At 40.0% G+C, this 21,018-nt stretch overlaps 1 protein-coding gene and 1 pseudogene across 1 annotated transcript in view; one reads left to right on the forward strand and one right to left on the reverse strand.

The window, feature by feature from the left end:
- The window catches only part of ADAMTS12 (ADAM metallopeptidase with thrombospondin type 1 motif, 12), a 680,205-nt gene that overhangs the window by 520,242 nt on the left and 138,945 nt on the right, over window positions 1-21,018 (reverse strand). The gene's annotated exons all lie outside the window — the stretch shown is intronic.
- Window positions 15,434-15,862, forward strand: LOC102867365 (annotated as a pseudogene).

A 21,018-nucleotide genomic window follows, 5' to 3' on the forward strand; every position in this document is an offset into this window, starting at 1 on the left:
ATCTGTTAAGCTCTTTCACTTTGACATGTTTTCCTTTAGTTGTGGCTTCTCAAAACTCTAGTGCCATATTTAGAGTCTCTTCTGACATCCATTTTTATTTTTTTCTTTCTCTTCTGTTTTTTAATTACCTTTTGCTTTCTTTATGATTGATATCATTCCAAAACTCATCTCATCTTCAATCACTGGTGTAAAATGCTTTAAACCTACTCTTAAAATGATAATGAAATTCAGATGGAATTGATTCAAGATTGTATCTTGGTTTCTGTGGACTTATTTTCCTTTTCTTTGGCCTCAATTTGGACTTAACATATGAGTAATTGATATCTGACTCACAGCCGGTCCCTGGTCTAGTTTCGACTGCTGATATTAATCAAGCTTCTCCTCTGATTTCTTCCACAAATGTAGTCAATCTGATTCCTCTGCAGCCTTCAGGTGAGATCCACATGTAAAGTTGTCTTTTGCGTCTTTTAGAAAAGGTATTTGCAATGAATAAATCATTTTATGTCCAAAATTCACTCATCATGGAAATCCTATGCACTTCACTGTGCTCATGCAGAATCTATATCTGGACCAGGAGGCTGTTGTGCATAAAGAGCAGGGAAACACTACACGGATTGGAATTGGGAAGCGAGTGTGCCAGGGTTGTATTCTCTCTCCACACCTATTCAATCCGTGTGCTGAGCAAATTATCCGAGAAGCTGGACTCTGTGAGGAGGAGTGCGGCATCAGGATTGGAGGGGGACTCATAAATAATCTGTGTTATGCAGGTGACACAACCTTGCTTGCTGAAAATGAGGAGGACTTGAAACACTTTCTGTAGAAAATCAAGAAATGCAGCCTTCAGTACGGATTGCAACTCAACATCAAGGAAACAAAGATTCTTACCACTGGACTGATGGACACGGTCATGAAGGATAGAGAAGAGATTGCAACTATCAACAGTTTCATCTTTCTTGGATCCACAATTAACACCCTTGGTACCGACAGTCAGGAAATAAGAAGATGTATTATACTTGGAGAAACTGCTGTTAGGGACCTTTCCAAATTGTTGAAGAGTAGTGATGTCAGTTGGAAGATTAAGGTTTGTCTGGCTTAGATCATCATCTTTCCGATTACTGGCTGTGCATATGAGAGGTGTACAATAAATAAGGATGACAAAGTTTGAATATATTGTTGTTTCACAAAAGATCCTTCCCATTTTCTTTACACCACCCACCCAATGAATTGTACAAACTTTGTAAATAAATCAGAGTAAACTTAAAAAAAAAAATAAAGATGACCAAAACCAGAACTGATGCCTTTGAACTCTGGTGTAAGACAAGAGCACTAAACATCCCAAGATGGCCAAGAGAACAAATAGATATGTCTTGGAGATGGTGCAACTGGAATGCTCTTTGGAGGAAAGAATGATGAAGCTTCACCTCACATATTTATAACATGTTCCTAGGAAGGACTGTCCTTTGGAGAAGGACATGATGCTAGGAAGGGTGGAGGGTCAGTGAAGAGATTGATATAGTGACTGCTGCAATGAACCTAATATGTCAGTAAATGTGAGGATGGCACAGGATGAAAAAAGGTTCTAGTCTTTTGTTCATAGGAACTCTATGAGTCATGCTCAACTTGACGGCACTTAGCACCACTATCAACAAATGCACCCCCAGAAAAGCACATATACTTTCTTCTCCAATGTACATGGAATATTCCCCAGAATAGATCACATTTTAAGTCACAAATCAAGCACCAATAAATTTTAAAACATAGAAATAATACAAAGCATCCTCTTAGACCACAATGCTACAAAATTAAAAATTAGTAACAAGAGGATAAAGGGGGAAAAAACCCTCCATACATTTGGAAGCTAAACAATACTCTGCTTGAACATGTAGGTAAGAGAAGAAATAAAAATGAAATTAAAATGTTTCTTGAAACAAATAACAATGAAAACACAACTTAGCAAAACCTCTGGGAATCAGCCAAAGCAGTAATTAGAGATCCATTTATAGCAATAGGCAAACACATCAAAAGGAAAGAAAAATAATAATTCTTTAACCCAACATTTTTAAAAAATTGAAAAAGAACAGCAATAAAACCAGCCATGCTTGGGAGGGTGGAGGGACAGCACAGGAGGAGAAGACCCTCTATGAGGTAGATTGATTCCGTGACTGGGGTAATCGGGGTGGTGTGTCAGAGGCAGTGGGATTGGCACAGGACAGAGCAGGGTTTAGAGCTGTTGTTCATAGGGTCGATAGGAGTCGCAAGTGACTCTACAGCACATAACAACAACAACAACAACAACAATACAGAAACAAACAAAAACCAACCCACCAAGATCAGGAAAGAGCATTCAAAGAGTCAATAAAATTGACAAAACACTAGCAAAAGGAAGAAAAGGAAGACAAGATACAAATAATCCAAATAACAGATGAAAGGGTCAATTTCACAAAACAATCAACTAAAATAAAAAGGTTAACAATGGAATATTATGGGGGGGTGTAAAAAATGAAATACTACAAAAACTATACACTAACAAATAAGAAAACATAAAAGAAATGGGCAAATACTTAGAAATTCACAACCTACATGAATTGGCATAAATCAAAATAGAACATCTGATCAGACCCATTACAAAAAAGGAAATTAAATAGGTAATAAAACAAGTCCAACAACAACAAAACCCTCGAGGACCAGATGGCTTTACTAATGAATTTTATCACACATTCAGAAAAGAACTGTCACCAATTTTACATAATGTATATCAGAAAATAGAAAAAGATTACATTTTCCCAGACTTGTTCTAAGAAGAAAACATGTCTTTGATACCAAAGCAAGGTAAAGACACTGAAAAAAACCAGAAAACTATATGTCAATATCTCTCATGAACACAAAAGGAAAAATCCTCAATAAAATCCTCGCCAACAGAATCCAATAGTTGTTGTTGTTGTTGTTATGTGCTGTTGAGTCAATGAAATGCAGATTGACATTCCTCTGGTACTCTTTGCTTTCTGCCAAGATCTGACATTGGCAATAATGTCTCTAGTGTCATGACCTCTTCTAAATCCAGCTTGTATTTCTGGTAGTTCTCTGTCAATTGCTGTCAATGTCTGCAGCAGAATTTTGCTAATGTATGATATTAGTGGTATTGGTCAATACTTTCCACACTCTGTAGTATCACCTCTTTTGTGAACAGTACATAAAAAAAATTCACCATGGTCAAATATGATTCATAACAGGTATGAAGGATGGTTCAACATAAGAAAAACACCATGATCAAATGTGGTTCATAACAAGTATGAAGGATGGCTCAACATAAGAAAAACAATCAGTGTAATTCATAACATTAACAAAGCAAAGAACAAGAACTACATGATCCTATCAATTGATGCAGGAAAGGTCTTTGACATCTTTTCCTGATTAAAACACTCAACAAATTAGAAATAGAGGGGAATTTCCTCAACATAGTAAAAAGTTAATACACAAAACCAAGAGTCAACATCATTCTCAAGGGACAGAGATTAAAGGCATTCCTTTTGAGAACAGGAACTAGGGAAGAATGTACATTGTCACCTCTCTTCTTCAATATTGTATTGGAAAACTTAGCAATTGTGGTAAGACAAGAGAAGGAAATAAGAGGTATCCAAGTCAACAAAGAGAAGGCAAAATTATCTCCATATGCAGGTGATATGATAATATTCTTAGAAAACCCTAAAGACTGGGCAAGAAAACTACTGAACATAGTCAACCAATTTAGCAAAGTGGCAGAATACAAGAATGACATACAAAAATCAACTGGATTTCTCTACAGTGACAGAACACAGAAATGGAGCTTAGAAAAACAATGCCCATCAAAATAGCCAACAGCCACAATATTAAATACTTGAGAGTAATCTAACTAGAAACACAAAAGATCTATTAAAAGAAAATTACTAAACACATTACTACAAGGAATAAAGAGAGACATAGAGAAATGCAAAAATATACCATTTTCGTGGATGTGGTTGTTACTAATTGCCTTCAAGTTGAGCACGACTCCTAGCAACCCTATGAACAAAAGATCTGAAGCCCCTCTACAACTATTGACATTTATCAAAGTTCATAGAGTGTTTGGAGGCATGTTGTTTAGGATGTGGATGTCACTCCTTCTAGGAAGACACAATATTGTGAAAATGACAATTCCACCAAAGGCAATCTACAAATGAATGCAATACCAATACAAATACCAATCCCATTCTTCAATGAGATAGAAAGGCAATGTGCAATTTCCTCTGGAAAAGAAAGACTCCAAACAAGTAAAACACTCCTGAAAAAGAGAAACAAGGTAGGATCTCTCACTCATTGATCTCAGATCCAACTATACAATTGTGCTAGTCAAGGCAGCATGGTAGTGAGTGGTACAGTGAAAGACACACAGATCAATGGAATATAATTGAGAATCCAGAAATAAGCTCATCTACCTGTGTACACCTGATTTTTTTCACAAGGAGATGTAATCAGCTAAGTGGGGAAATGAAAGCCTCTTTAATAAATGGTGTTGGCAAAATTAGAAAACGATTTGTAGAAAACTCAAGCAAGACTCATATCTCACACCATACACAAAAACCAACTCAAAGTGGATGAAGGACCTAGGACTAAAACCAAAGGCTAACAACTTCATCAGAGAAAAGCTTGGAAGAACTCTAGAAACCTTAATCCATTATATGAACAGTCTTCCAAGTATCTTGAAAAACCTACAACCAGTAGAGAATAAAATAGATGAATGAGAACTCCTAAGAATGAAATCCCTATGCACATCAAAAACACTTCTCTAACAAGGTAAAAAAGGAAACCCACAGATTGGGGAAAAACATTTGGTTATGACATATCTAAAATTTATAGAATACTCTAGCACTACAACAAGAGAAAGGTAAACAATCCAATTACAAAATGGGCACAGAATATGAACAGACACTTCACCAAAGAAGACATTCAGATGGCAAACAAGCACATGCAGAAATGTCCAAAATCCCTAGTTCTCAGAGAGATGCAAATAAAAACAACTATAAGATAGCACCTCACTCCACTAAGAATACCAAAGTTCAACAAAGCAGCAAATAACAAATGCTGGCAAGGTTGTGGAGAGACTGGAACACTTATTCACTGTTGATGGGAGTGAAAAATGGTGCAACCACTATGGAAGGTGGTATGGTGCTTTCTCAAAAATTTGGAAATAGAAATATGATTTGACCCAGCAATTCCACTACTAGGAATATACCCTAAAGAAGCCAGAGCTGTCACCCAAACAGATATATGCACACCCATATTTATTGCTGCATTATTCACAATAGCAAAGAGATAGAAGCAATCCAAGTGCCCATCAACACATGAATGAATAGAGAAAGTATAGTATAGTCATACAATGGAATACTACACAGCACTGAAAAAAAAGGAATTCATAAAATATTGCACCAGATGGATGACCTTGGAGGACATCACACTGAGTGAAATATCTGAGTCACAAAAGGACAAATGCTGCAAAACATCAGTGTTATAAAATAGGACTAAATTGGGGGTTGAGGGGAAACTAAGAAAAGAAGGGATAAATAATGAACACAACATTGGAATAGATGAAGGAAAGAACTGTTTAAAAGGAATATATGATTAGATATTATTTGTATGACAACAGTCAAGAATAGAAAATGCATAGCAAAGCGGACTCAGGGAGGGGAAGGGCAGGGAGGGAATTATGCAACAATAAATGATTTTTTTTTCTTTAAAGTGAACTACGGGGGGAACAAAATACACAACATTGAATGAATGAAAATCTAATTTTTCTGTAAACTTTCATTAAAATCACAGTAATAAAACGTTTTAAAAACTCATATTCACTGGTGTTCCTCAGGGTTTTTCCTTGATCTAGAATTTCTGTATTATTTTAAAAACTAAGGTAATTAATTCATGGCTTAGAGAAACAAAGCAGTAAATAATTGTTGATTGTACATCATGCCAATAGTACCTACCTTTGAGGTTCACTTAAAAATGCGCCAATTAGGATAACCAAAATATTATCTAGGACTACATGTTGTTGTTGTTATGTGTCATCAAGTTGTCTGTGACTCATAGTGATCTTGTGCACAATAGCTCTGAACCCTGTCCTATCCTGAGCCAGTCTCACTGTCTCTGACATAGTTAGCTCCATTATCCCTGTTACTGTGTCAATCTATCTCCTCCAGGATCTTCCTATCTTGTGTCATCCCTCTACCTATCCAAGCACAATGCTCTTCTCCAAGGTATGGTCCCTCTTAGCATTATGTCCAAAGTATGTCAGATGGAGCTTCAAATAAATTGTATTATGGATATCATATTGAACATCATATAGAAATGTATCAAATGAATTAAGAAAATGGGGGGGGGGTAAAATTCAATATCATTTTGGAAAAAAACAAAATTCAACTTGAAAAGAAGCCAAACGATAGCTTTCCATTTAGCCAACATACAGTCCATCCATCCTCACCTATAGTACCTGGACCTCACAGAGTGGAAGAAGAAGACACATTAAAAAAACTGAGACCCATTATCATTGAATGACACACATTACATATCAGTAATGTCAACAAGAGACAAAATTAGCAACATGGGACTCATAAAGTGGTTGAAACTCAGGCAGAGCCTTGAATAAAAAAAGTCACAGGGAAAGGGGCGTAAGAGACAAGGTGAACATGGTGACTGAAGATTTAGTGAAAGGAAGGATAAATACCCTGTCCTGATTAGAGAAAAGGGGGTTTATAAAAATTAGAGAAATATTTCATGCACAAGGAGGCTAATTTATATAATAGCATTGTTTGTCTTTCATGAGAAATAATGCCTAAACAAGGCAACAGTTGACCAGACGACCATCTAGCCAAGTTCTGTGTATCTCTGAATCAAAGTATATTCGATTTGTTTGGGTTTTTCCTTTCTTTCTCCTTCTCAATTTCCCTGTACTTGAGGAGACATGACTAATGCATAAAATGCCTAGAACACAAGAGAGCACAGCAGACAAACACAGGCCAGAAAGAGCATCACAGACTCAAGGATTCAAGCAAGGAGTTCTAAGAAATAGAAATACTTCTCAGAACAGTCAGAAAAAATTCCTTAGGGAAGAAAGGCTTGGCTTTCCCTTAGAGGGTTCTCATTATTTTAAAAAGAGTGGCATATTGAGAACATTCAAGCAAACAGGGTAGTAGGGGAAACAGCCAGCTACAGTCCTGAAGGGTCACTATGAGTCACAGGCGACTCAAGGGCCTATCAACAACACAACAGTCCTGGAGAGATTTTGGTTTCTTTGAACTCAGTCTGGTGTATGTGCTGACTCTCATTTGGCTATGCTGCCCTCTCCATATAGCTCACTCACTCAGTACAGTAAATCATATAGTTATTTTTGGCACTGGCAGCAGCCAGCCAGGTAAGAGATGCTGTCTGTGCTGTGTGTGCTTCCTAGTTAACACCTTCCCTACATTCTCATTTCTGCTCGAATAGTCATTGCCAGGAGCACAGCAACAGGGGAGCCAGAAGCGGCTGCCATCACAGATGTGAATATGTACCAGCTGCCTTAGGTTTGGCAAGTGGCTGCTGCACACATCTGAGACATGTCCTCCTTTTCACAGGGCCTCTGGGAGGAATCATATACAACTTTGGAAACTGAAAGGAAAATAAGGAGGGTGGGAGAGAGAACACCCTTTCTGAAACTATGAATCACATCTTGAGTTGTTACCTCCAAGATACTCAGCTCCAGAAATAACTTCATCAGTTGCCTGAAGTTCTCTAATGGTGTTCCTTTTCCTCAAGATGCCCTGGGTTTTGTCTCTTTTTATACAGGGCTGAAATTTTGTGGGTTTTGTTTTTCTATTAAAAAAAATCCACTTGAAAATGTGATTGCTTCTAAGACAGCTAGAGCAAGGAATACAAGGACGAAAAAGCCTCTAGCCTCATTTTTTTTATTAACTCTTGTTTTATTGTGATTTTAATGAAAGTTTACAGAAAAGTTGGCTTTCCATTCATTCATTGTTGCACATTTTCCCCTTTACCCACCTTCAGTCACTTAAAAAAAAAAATTAAAGTTATTCATTGTTGCATAATTTCCTCTTGCTCCACCCCCATCCATTTTGCTATGCACCTCTTATTGTAGACTGTATTTGACAATATCAGATGCCTGACAGAGGATAAGTAGGGATAATTTTTGCATGTTTTCTGGCCCTAAATCTAGAAAGCATGGTGGAGATCATGAGGCTGTCACAAGATAGGGCAAGGTTTTCAATCTTTCATTCATAGAGTTGCTATGAGTCATAGTTGACTCCTCATCACCTAACAAAAGCAACAAAGCAGACCTTGTAGGGGTTTAAAAATGCCAGTAAATCTAATGTTCAAGTATCTACCTTGAGAGTTCAGGTGCTTTTATAATTGGCACTCCCCTTGAATGAAGAGAAGGGTACCATTATGCTGGCGAGATTGGTCACTGGGCATGTGTCAATATTTGAAGTCAAAACAGACCAACCACCCCAAATATAACTGTGTGGGAACAATAAGAAAGTGTTCCATCAAATGCCCCCTGATGGAGGGAGCTCTGGTGGCCTAGTGGCAAGAAGATGCCCTGCAATCTTGAAGGTACGTGGTCAAATCCACCAAATGCTTCACTGGAGAAGAAGGGGCAATCTTCTCCTTTGCCAATCAGATCAAATCTGATGGTACATGACAAGAAAAGAAACAAAACAAAACAAACAATTGCCCCATGATGGTACATGCTAAAGAACAGAGGCTACTGGAGGAGATGACAGCAGGAACCAAAAACTTACAGAAATCAGATCCAGAAGTAAAAAAAAAAAAACCTAATAGATACATTTCCAAGGCAAATATATGCACTCCTGCAGCACTGAAAGCAGAAAGTAATCCTGTCCAATACCACATACTTCAGCTGAATGACCCTGAAGCAGGTAGAGGAACAAAGAAAAAGAGAACTCCAGAAGCTGGGCTATGCAGAGGCACGATGGGGGAGTGAACACAGTCCTATAGCTCCCTGCCAGCTCCTTCAGAGTGGAGGAATGAAGGTTGGCATGTCGGGCCTTGAGCAAAGAGGCACCCCTCTCCCTGAGAGTCAATAAGAACCAACTCAGCTCAAATCGGGACAACTCAGGAATTTTGCCACTGTCACCACTGCTAATAGACAAAGGGCAAAGAGAATTGAAGAACAAAGTCAACTGGCTGCCAACAAGACATCTACAATGTACAAGAGCCTGTGTATTTCAGAACAGAACTGTACTCCAAAGGGTTTTCAGTGGGGGATCATATCAGAAGTAGATCAGCAAGTCACACTTCTAAGAATGTTGACCTGAAACTTCCAAATATGGTGACTTCAAACTTGCTTAGATAAATCTTCCTTTCAACCTAGAGCCTGGTTCAGCTCATTTTTTCTGTGGACTAAAGCAAGGTCACCAAAAGCAGAAGCAAGGAACAGAAGTCAAAGGTATGTTTTGGGGATAGTGCGATAGGGGAGCAACATCCTACAAAATACTGCTGGAGCCAGGACTTATCTTCCTGTAAAAGTCCAAGCCATTAAGTTATGCTACCCAGATGCTTTCACCAAAGGAGAAAGCAATCATATCCTAGTTTTAAGAACTTGGTAAAACAGAGATTTTAAGTTCCATAGGATAACTGTGAGTACTTGACTCGATGGCACCTAAAAGTTACAAAACCAACATGCTATCTAGGGCTGCTGTACCAGAAATAACACACATGGATGGCTTTATCAAAGAGAAATTTTTTTTTCACAATTTTTAAAGTTAAAAATCAAAATTTCATTAGCCAAATATATAGGTCAGCTTTCACTGTGAAAGTCATTGGCTCTTTCAACATCTATGGAGCCAGCAGTCTTTGGAGATCTGCATGTGTCTTGACATTAATCTTCCCCTAGGTCTAGGAAGTTCTTAGCACAGAGGCTTCTGGTCCAAAGGATGCTCTCCACTGTCAACTCTTTTTTCTTGGTGGTAGTCTCTCTGTGTTTTGCTTCTTGCTCCTTTTATAATTTATAAGATAAATTAGAGTGTCCCTCCACTCTACTGGCTAAGTTATCAAAGTGTGCACTGGTAGCATAGTCCATAGGGAGTTGCACTGCTAACTCAAAGGTGATGTCTCTCTGGCAATTGCAAGTCCATTTGTAACTCCAAGGGAGAGAGATGGGCAATCTCTTCCCAAAGCTTTCTGAAAACTTGCTGAAGGGTCAACTATGAGACAGTTCCAACTAAATGCAAATTAGTGTGTATATATATATTTAAAGATAGAAGTTGATGTAACTCACACCTAAGGAAAAACCTTGTTTCATCAGATCAGGGCACTATGATCTGTGTAAGGATGTCATATCCAGCCCCAAGCCCTTCACCACTAATTGGCTGATCACACAGGATCACACCATGGGAGATAATGAATGTATTATATAACAGCCACACCATTGAGAATAATGACTCAGACACACTGACACATACTTTGGGAAGATGCAGTAAACACCATGACCCGCTCACCACCTTGGAGTTTATTTCAATGCATATGGGCCTTAAAGGATAGAGCAGAATTATCCATAGGGTTTCCAAGGCTGGTAGTATTCACGGAAACAATTTGTCTCAACTTTCTCTCACCAAATTGGCCATGGCTTCAAATTGCCAACCTTTCCAGTTGTTGTTGTTGTTGTTATGTGCCGTTGAGTCGCTTGCCACTCATAGCGACCCTATGTACAACAGCCCTAAACTCTGCTCTGTCCTGTGCCAATCACACTGTCTCTGACACTCCCATCCTGATTATCCCAGTCACTGAATCAATCCACCTCATAGAGGGCCTTCCTCTCCTGCGCCGTCCCTCCACCCTCCCAAGCATGATGTCCCTCTCCAAGGACCGGTCTCTCCTCACAACATGTCCAAAGTATGTTACACGGAGCCTCAGAACCCTTGCCTCCAAGGAGCCACCCAGTTTAACCCTTTCCAGGCTGAATCTGATTGTTTTCCTAGCAGTCCATGGTACCCTCAATACTCTTCTCCAGCGGCATAGCTAAAAGGCATCAATTCTCCTTTAGATATAAGAGTGCTCCTGAGAGCCAAGGATGTCACTTCAGCTCACTTACTTTGAGCATATTTTCAGGAGGAACCAGTCATTACAGAGAAACTTCATTCAGAAAAACAGAGGAAGACCCCCACTGAGATCGATTGACACAGTGACGACCACAATGGGATTGAGCATCACAGGGATCATGAGGATGGTACAGGACAGGGTAAGGTTCGGAGGTGCTGTTTAGAGGGTCTCTGTGAGTTATGGTTAACCCAACGGCACCTCACAACAGACATTAGCAGACTCATGCTAAACCCACTGTGCCACCAGGACTCCTTCAATCTTGTCAGCACTCAATAAATTAAAAAAATGACTCTGTGGGCATTATTAAATTCAAAGCACTATGCTAGTGTCGCATGATTACGTGTAGAGATAAAGGCAAACGTAATGAAGAAACATGAGACATCATGCCTACCCTCAAAGAGTTTAGTCTGCTGAAGCAGATGAGACAAAGAATGTGAAAAAATAAATCAGAATTGTTAAACTGAAGAGAACACCCAGGAAATGAGTCACCAAACATAAATGTATTTTTCAAAGTATTCGACACCAAAGCAAATTTTGGCCATGACTCACTGAATTTTCTCACAACACTGTTAAATTTTTTACTCTGTCCCAGGATCAAGGACTATTTCTACTATAGTTTCTACTACAGTTCTTATTGTCTGAAGAACTTTACTAGAAATAAAAAACCAGGATGGTTTTATATTAGTCAGCTTTTGCATCATCACTAAAGTCTCTTAGAAACAATTCAAAAGCAGTCTTTAATTGGAGGCTTAAATGTTTGTGAGTAGCCACCTCAGGTATAACTCTTGGTCCTTCCTTGTCCAGAACAAAGAGTAGAGAGGAGAAGTAACGATGCAAAGAAACAATTTGTCCAAAGGACTGATGAACCCGTGAAGCCTCAACCTCTATGATGCTAAAACCAGAAGAATGAGATGATGCCTGGCTAACACTGCAGACTGTCTGACTGGGATCACATGAGAAGGTCCTGGATTTGGCAGGGGGAAACATGGAACAAAAACGATAGCCATAAAAATGACCAAGCTTGTTGATTTGATGGACAATGGTAGAACTCCCAAGACTATGGCTCTTAGTTACCTTTTGAGCGTGGAATTAAATTCTCTCCTCTCATGGCTCAACTTCAAGTCAAACAGTAGACAGGCCTATAAGTCAAACAATAGATAGTAAAACAATAGACAGACCATGGTCTTTTCAATAACTTGCTATGTATCTGAGAGTGGGACAATGAGCAAGGATGAAGAAGAATTGATGATGCCTATGTATTGCAGTGTTAAGAGAAGAGTACTGAATAACCCATAGACTACCGAAAGAATAAACAGATATGTCTTGGAGAAGGTCAGCCTGAGTGCTTTTTGGAGGCTATGATGGCAAAGCTTCATCTCACATATTCTGGGCATGTTGCTAGGAAAGGTTATTCCTTAGAGAAGGACATCATGCTTAGAAAGATGGGGAAGAGAGAAGCCCCTCAATCAGGTAGATTAACATAATGTCTGTAGCAATGAGCTTGAGTGTGTCAGAGATTGTGATGTTGGCACAAGATAGGACAGGATTCAAGTGTTGTACTTGATTTGACGGCACCTAACAACAACAATAAGATGATCAATAACAGCAGATTGCTATTCACTCCTTAGAACAATCAACTGTGCAAGTCCAAAAGGGGAACACTTACCTAGGGACAAAGCTCAGAAGACAAGAAGTTTCCCTAGTAGGGATAAAAAAGGATTTTTTTGCTTTTAGTTTTTGGTAACTTACTACGCTACTAATCAGAAATGTCACTAGTTGAAAGCCACCAGTTCTTCCATGGGAGAAAGATGAGCAATCTCTTCCCCTAAGCATTTGCAACCTTAGAAACCTGATGGAGGGTGGCTGAGCTGACTCAACATGTTTTAGTGGTGAGAATTTGCATTTCTCCTCTAGACATCAGAATCTACATTTCACTAAGTTCCCCAAGTCACTCTAATGTATACAGCTTGTTCAAATGTGGATTCTAATACCATACGTGTTGTATGAAATGCAAATTCTCAGATGAACCAGAAAGGAGAAGTGTAAAGCCCTGGGTTGAAATCAGCCACAGTGAGAATGTTGATTCACACCCCAGAATCTGCCAAATGCTACAACTTGGGATTTTTAGTCTCTGAGTTTGTTTATATTTTGGTTTGTTTATATAATGGGATAATTCAGTCTTAGATAAACAATGAGAGCCTGCTTCCTCATGATATGGCATGGAATCATGTGACATGACTATGATGTGATTGCATACTTTGGAATTGGAATGAGAGTATGTCAGCGTTGTACTCTCTCTCCATACTTATTCAATCTGTATGCTGAGCAAATTATCTGAGAAGCTGGACTCTATGAAGTAGAATGTTGCATCATGATTGGAGGGAGACTCATCAATAACCTGCATTATGCAGGTGATACAATTTTGTTTGCTGGAAGTGAGGAAACTTGAAACACTTGTTGCAGAAGATGAAGAACTACTGCCTTTGGTGTGGATTGCATCTCAATGTCAAGAAAACAAAGATACCACTGGACAGATAGGCAGCATCATGATGGATGGAGAGGAGATTGAAACTGTTAACAGCTTCATCTTGCTTGGATGCACAATTAACACCCTTGGAACCAGCAGGAAGAGAATAAGGAGATGCATTGCACTGGAAAAATCTGCAATTAGGGACCTTTAAAAATTATTGAGGGATAATGATGTCAGTTTGAGAACTAAGGTGTGTCTGATTCAGGCCATAGCCTTTCTGATTACTTGCTATGCATCTAAGAACTGGACAATGAATAATAAGGATGACAGGAAAAGAATTGATGCCTTTTAGCTGTAGTGTTAGAGAAGAGCACTAAACATTCCATGGATCGCCAAGAGAATGAAAAGATATGTCTTAGAAAGAGTACAGCCAGAATGCTCCTTGGAGGCAAGAATGATGAGGCTTCACCTCATATACTTTGGGCATGTTGTTAGGAGGTGCTATTCCTTGGAGAAGAACATGATGCTGGGAAGGGTGAAGGGTTGGTGAAGGGGAGGAAGACCTTCAACAAGGTGAATTGACATGGTGACTCCTGCAATGGGGTATTGTGTTTCAGGAAGTGTGAAGATGGTGTAGGCTGGAACAGGGTTCAGATCTTTTGTTCATAGTGTCACTATGAGTCGTACTCAACTCAACAGCACCTAACGACAGCATGATGCACTAGAAATGCTCTTACCTGGTCACATCAGTTTCCTCATTCTGAATCTGCCTCTAGCAGGCTGGCCACCCTGGCACACACTTCTTTACTCTTCCCTGTGGTTTCCCTTCTGAAAAAAGAATATCTATCTAGAAGCATTTACTCAACACACACCAAGGACAGGAGGCAGTCTCCTCCCACTAAGATTTATGACTCAGAAACCCAGTGGAGGAATGTCATGGGTCAGAATTGATTCAAGGGCAGTGAATTTGAGAATTTTAAAGTACCAAGCACTAGAAACAGCAGTGGAGGTACAAAGATGAGCAAGGCATGATTCCTGCCAGCGAGACAGGGTACTCAGATCCTCTGGGAGGAGAAAGCTTAAAGGTGACAGCTGAGATCCTTCCAAACACTGTTGTTCCCACTCTTTCTGATCCCACTGCCATATCATCCAAAAGTTTTGTCACTGTGAAGTGGAGCTCTCAGTGGGAAATGTTTTCCTAGACTTATCAAAGAGTTTTTCTGAAAGTGGGCTGAGTTGAGCAGTTTGTCTCCACAGAACTCATGCTCAACTTCGCTGGGCCAAGATCAAAACTACAACCTAACCACAGGAAAGCAGCACTAGTCAAACATGAGGACTCAGTGACTTGCAGGAGTGGTGCCAGGCCTCTAAACGGAAGCTCCTCCCACTGTTGCTATGGTAACAGCAGCAAACCCCTTCTCCAAAGGCCACCTGTTCTCTCTTCTCTGCATCTCATCTCTCATTACACCTGGTAAGTGTTTTCATGAGTGCTCTTCTTAGTGTTTTAAGATCTCAGGGGTTTGTCTGCTCAGAGAGAGCATCATCTGGTTTTACTATCCAGGGGTAACAAGCAGAAAAAGAATTTATCCTTCCCTTTTGAAGACACCACCTCTACATTCTGACTCTGACTCTGACTCTGACCCTCATGAACATTCTTTCAAGAAAGAAAGGTTAAAAAGAGAAAATCAGGGTGTATTATAGGACCCAGATTGAGACAAGATGCTGGGTTTGCTATGAGAAGCTGTCAAGGGATGAAAAAAGTGTGGCTGGAAGCAAACCTTAAAGCAGTCTGTCTTCTAACCGCTTTTTCCTACTACCTGCTAATCATCTTGAGTCACCATGGAAGCAACACCACTAAAATGGGCATTGCCAAACAGAACTGCCTTGAAACATTTCTTTCCAATTCAAAAGGGAGTTTTATATTGTGTTTGTAAAAAATCTATATATTCTTCTCTTCCAGATGACCGTAATTGCAATGTGGAGCTTGCTTTGACATCTGGCGGTAGAACAATAGTATGCCACCAACCTTCTGTGGACATTCAGTAAGAACACACAAAACCCATCCCTCGGCCAGATCCTGTGCCTAGCAGTGAAGAAAGACATGATCAAGTGCTGAAAACCAGAGTAGACGTAAAAGATGAACCCATTGAGCAAGGACCCATGGTAGAACAACTTAGCAAAATGTTCTTTACTACCAAGCACCATTGGTATCCTCATGGAGAGTATCACAGATGTCGTAGGAAACCAAATCCTCCAAAAGACAGATGATTTTCAGGATCTCATTGGCAATGAAAAGGAAATGATATTGTCTGATGTAAGAAAATGTGATGTATTCACTGCTATGTTAAATAAAAAACATATCAAAAAGAAAATCAGAACAACTTGTTAGATGATGTAGACTCAAGTACGACTCACGGTGAACAGCATATCTGAACCCCGTCCTATCCTGTACCATCTTCACACTTCCTGACACACAAGAGCCCACTGCAGCAGTCACCGTATCAATCCACCTGGCTGAGGGTCTTCTTGTCCTTCACTGACCTTCCATCCTTCCCAGCATCATGTCCCTCTCCAAGCAACAGCAACTCCTTGCAACATAGCCAAAGTATATGATGCAAAGCTTCATCACCCTTGCCTCCAAAGAGCACTCAGGCTGCACTCTCTCCAAGGCATATTTATTGTTCTTTTGCCAGTCCATGGAATGTTCAGTGCTCTTCCCTAACACCATTTACATTCTTTCAAGAGATAAATGTTAGAAAGAGAAAATCATAACAACTAGTCCATGAGTAATCCCTTATAAGAGTGTGTTTAGTATTATTGGGCAGTTCACACAAGGTCGCAAACTTTCTTTTCCATGAGTAAGAGCTACTTCAAGAAAATGTTGACTCCTTCAATAAAGAGCACTGGTGGCACACTGACAAAGCTCTTGGCTGCTAAATTTTGGCAGTTCAAACCTGACCTGCTGCTCCATGGAAGAAAAGACAACCCAATGATCTGATCTCTTGTAAAGGTTTCCTCTCATTGCTGACAAATCAGAACCAAATCATGGCTTTCCATTGGGTTTCCAAGGCCATACATTGCACTGGATGAAACTGCCTGTGATTGTTGTAGTAGTGCCACACCCTTATGGACTATGCCTACAGCAGAGCTCTGTAGGAAACCCTATGCGGAAGTTAGACTCTCACTGGATTACTGTTGTTAGATGCAGTCAAATTCTCTGTGACTCACAGCAACCATATGAACAAGAGATCTGAATCCTGCACCATCTTTTGTCATCGTTATCTCTGCCACAATAGAGCTGACTGTTATGGTCATTGTATCAATCTATCTCATTGAGGGTCTTCCTCTCCTTTGCTGACCCTCCAGTGTTCCAACCATGCCCTTCCAATGTCCTTTTTCAAGTACTGGCCCTCCTAACAACATACCCAAAGTAGTATGATGAAGTTATACCACGCTTCCCTCTAAAGAGCATTCTGGCTGCACCATTTCCAAGACTTACTTATTTGTTCTCTTATCAACCCATGAGATATTTTTAGTGCTTTTCTAAAGCACCACACCCTTGGTACCAGCAGTCAAGAAATAAGGAGATACTGGGAAAATTTGCAGATAGGGACCTTTCCAAATTATTGAGGAGCAGTGATGTAAGTTTGAAGACTAACATGAGTCTGATTCAGGCCATAGTCTTTCCGGCTACTTGCTACGCATCTGAGAGCTGGACTATGAATAGGGATAACAGAAAAAGAATAGACACGTTTGAGCTGTGGTGTTGGAGAAGAACACTGAACATCCTATGGATGGCCAAGAGGACAAACAGGTATGTCTTGGAGAGGGTGCAGCTGGAGTGCTATTTGGAGGCAAGATTGATAAAGCTTTGCCTCAAGTACTTTGGACATGTTGCTAGGAAGTCCTGTTCCATGGAGGAGGACATGATGCTGGGAAGGGTGGATGGTCAGAGAAGGAGAGGTAGACCCTCAACCAGGTGGATTAAGTCAGTGACTGCTGCAATAGGGTTTTGTGTGTCAGCAAGTAGAAAGATGCCACAGGACATAACAGGGTTCAGATCTTTTGTTCACAGGGATGCTATGAGTTGTGCTTGACTAGGCAGTACCTGACAACAACAACAAAGCACCACAACTCCAAGGCAAGTATTCTTCTTTTGTCATCTTTATTCACTATTCAACTCTCAGATGCCTAGCAAGTTAATTGATAATATCATGATTTGGATTGGGTGCATCTTAGCCTCTAAACTGACATCCTTGCTCTTTAGCACTTTGGAGAAGTCCCTGATTGTAGACATTCTCAATGTAACATTTCTTTTTATTTTTTTGTTGCTGCTACCAAGAGTGTTGATAGTGGATCCAAGTAAGATGAAATTATTGAGAATTTATCTTTTCTCCATCAATGATAAGCTTGCTTATTGGTCCAGGGTGTGGATTTTTGTTTTCTAGATATTGAGATACAATACAATTTGAAGACTATAATCTTACTTTCTGTAGCAAGTGTTTCATGTTCTATGTACTTTAAGGAAGCAAGATAGTATCATCTGCATAGCGTAAGTTGTTGGTGAGTTTTCTTCCAATCTTAATGCCACATTCTTCTTCCTCATAAAAAGTCCAGCTTCTCAAATTTAAATACTGGATCACTCGGAGGTCACAAGCTGCTATGCCAGAGAAGGATGGGCAGTCTCCTTCCATGCAATTAACTATGTCTGAAAACCTACCCCAGAGTCTGCTCCTGGGTCAGTTCCTACTCTATGGTACACAACAACAACACAGGAGCTGAAAACAGACTCAATGGCATCTCACTATAATAACAGGCTCATAATGCCCATAAATGATTGCCTTCATCTACGAACCATGATGATGGTGGTTCAATCGTAACTAGTGGCACTGCTGAAGAAAGGTGACCTGCTTCCACAAAAATTACAGTGACAAACACTCCATAGAGCAGTCCTATACACTAACACCTGAGAGGCAATCAACCTGATGGTCATGGCAACAGGCCTTTATGTGCCTTTAATTAATAACATATTACTACTCCCATCTTTCCAGAATCAAAATAACCTTATCTCTTAAAAAGCCCTTTCTGCCTTCCTGTTGTTATGGTTAGATTCCGTCAAGTATGACTCTTGGCAACCTTGTGAACAACCTATCTGAACACTGTCCTATCCCAAGCCATCCTCATAATCTCTGACACACTCAAGTCATTGCTACACTTACTGTTTCAAGCCATCTGGTTGAAGGTCTTCCTCTCTTTTGCTACTCTGCACCTTCCCAAACATAATGTTTCTATCAAGGAATAGCCTCTCCTAGCAACATGCCCAAAGTTTGTGAGATGAAGCTTCTACAAGCAAAGGCTTCCAAGGAGCACTCTGGCTGCACCTCCCTAAGACATCTCTGTTCTTTTGACAGTTCATGGGATATTCAGCACTCTTTTCCAACATCGCCGTTCAAAGGCTTCAATTGTTCTGTCATCCTTAGTCACTGGTCAGCTCTCAGAAGCATAGCAAGTGACTGAAAAGACCATGGCCTGAGTCAGGTGCCTCAGGGAGCTCGAGTGGCTTAGTGGTAAGGAATTGCACTGCCAACTCAAAGGTACGTGGTTTGAATCCTCCAGCTGCTCCACAGGACAAAGATGGACAATCAACTCTCATGTGATTTACTGTCTGTGAAAACCAGCTGTAAGTAAAGTCAGCTATGGGTAAGTTCCGACTCAATGACACATAACAACAACTCCTTATGATCTACTTAAATTATGTGGATGGAATAAAAGCTTTCATCAGACAAAGGTGTCTCATTTGTTGATATAGCAAAATGCAAAATGAGGCGAAGCAGCTGCAAAGATTGTGAAGGTGGTGCAGCACAGAAGGTTTCTACCTGCTGTTCCACTGTAATCACAGTTAGCTCAATAACACCTAACGACAATAATTTCATTACTATTTGCATTATAATGCAATATTCAAAGACAATCCTAGCCTCCAGAGGCAAGTCACACACAATCCTCAAGTGCCACTGGTTGTGACAGTTGAGATTATATGTCATTGTGACCAGGTCATGATAATCCGTGGTGTGGCAGACATTACATAATCCTTTTCCACTTTAAGATCTAATGTGAGCCATCAGCCTGCTGCCCAAGCTGTGGATTTTGGATTCACTAGCTCCTGAAGTTCTGTGAGTCAACAAACTGCTGCCTTATTTATGTATTTTGGCCTCATCCCATAAGTCAGGAGAAGCCTCCAGCCTGACATCTGAACCATGGATTTGAGAATTGCTTGTCTCCACAATGGAATGAGATACTTCTTTGAAATAAATACCTTTAAACTCTAGTAGCCTAGTGGTAAAGAACTCCACTGCCAAACCAAAAGAACGTGGATTGAATTCTTCAGCTGCCCTCAGGAAGGAAGATGGACAGTCTCCTCCCATGTGAATTATTGCCTCTGAAAACTCACTGGAAGATGAACTCTGCGTTGGTTCCAAGTCGACAGTACACAACATACTCTTAAAAAAATGTTCTGCATCAGGAATGTGTCCTTTCTCTATAATTATTTAATCTGTATTCTGAGCAAATTCTTCAAGAAGCTGGACTTTATAAGAAGAGTGTGGCATCAGGATCAGAGGAAGATTCATCAACAGAGCTGTATCATTTGGATAACACAATCTTGCTTGCAGAAGGTGAGAGGATTTGAAACATTTGTTGAAGAAAATCAAAGACTACAGTATGGATTACATCTCAACATCAAAAGGATGAAACCCCTCACTACTGACTGAATAGGGAGCATCATGAAAGAAGGAGAAAAGAATGAAATTGTCAATGATTTCATCTTTCTTGGACCCACTATCAACACCCTTGTAATCATGAAATCAAAATACATATTGCACTAAGTCAAGGACTTCTTCAAAATACTAAGGAGCAATGGTATCAGTTTAAAGGCTAAGGAGCTCCTGACTTAGGCCATTTTTTTTTAACATCTTGCTATGCATCTGAGAACTGGACAATGAATATGGATGACAGAAGAAGAGCTGATGCGTTTGAGTTGTAGTGTTGACTGTAAAAAGAACAAACAGATCTATCTTGAAGGAAGTGCAGCCAGAGAGCTCCTTGGATGCAAAGATGACAAAGCTTCACCTCACACTGTTTTGGCATATTCTTAGGAGGGGCTATTTCTTGGTAAAGGACATCATGCTTGGAAAGGTGGAGGGTCAGCAAAGATGAGAAAAACTCTCTATTACATGGATTGACACACAACAGTTGACTGAAGTATGTCAGAGTTGATGAGGATGGCACAGGATAGGACAGTATAAATCTGTTGCTCATAGGGTTGATGTGAGTCATACTTGGCTCACCAAAACCTAACAACAATATACTCTTTACGGGAGCTCTGGAGAAGTAATCCATAGGAAACTGAATTGCTAACCCAAACACTG

Source organism: Elephantulus edwardii, unplaced genomic scaffold (genome assembly GCF_000299155.1).
Source record: "Elephantulus edwardii isolate Elephantulus edwardi_28Jun2011 unplaced genomic scaffold, EleEdw1.0 scaffold00191, whole genome shotgun sequence".
Classification (NCBI taxonomy): Eukaryota; Metazoa; Chordata; class Mammalia; order Macroscelidea; family Macroscelididae; genus Elephantulus; species Elephantulus edwardii.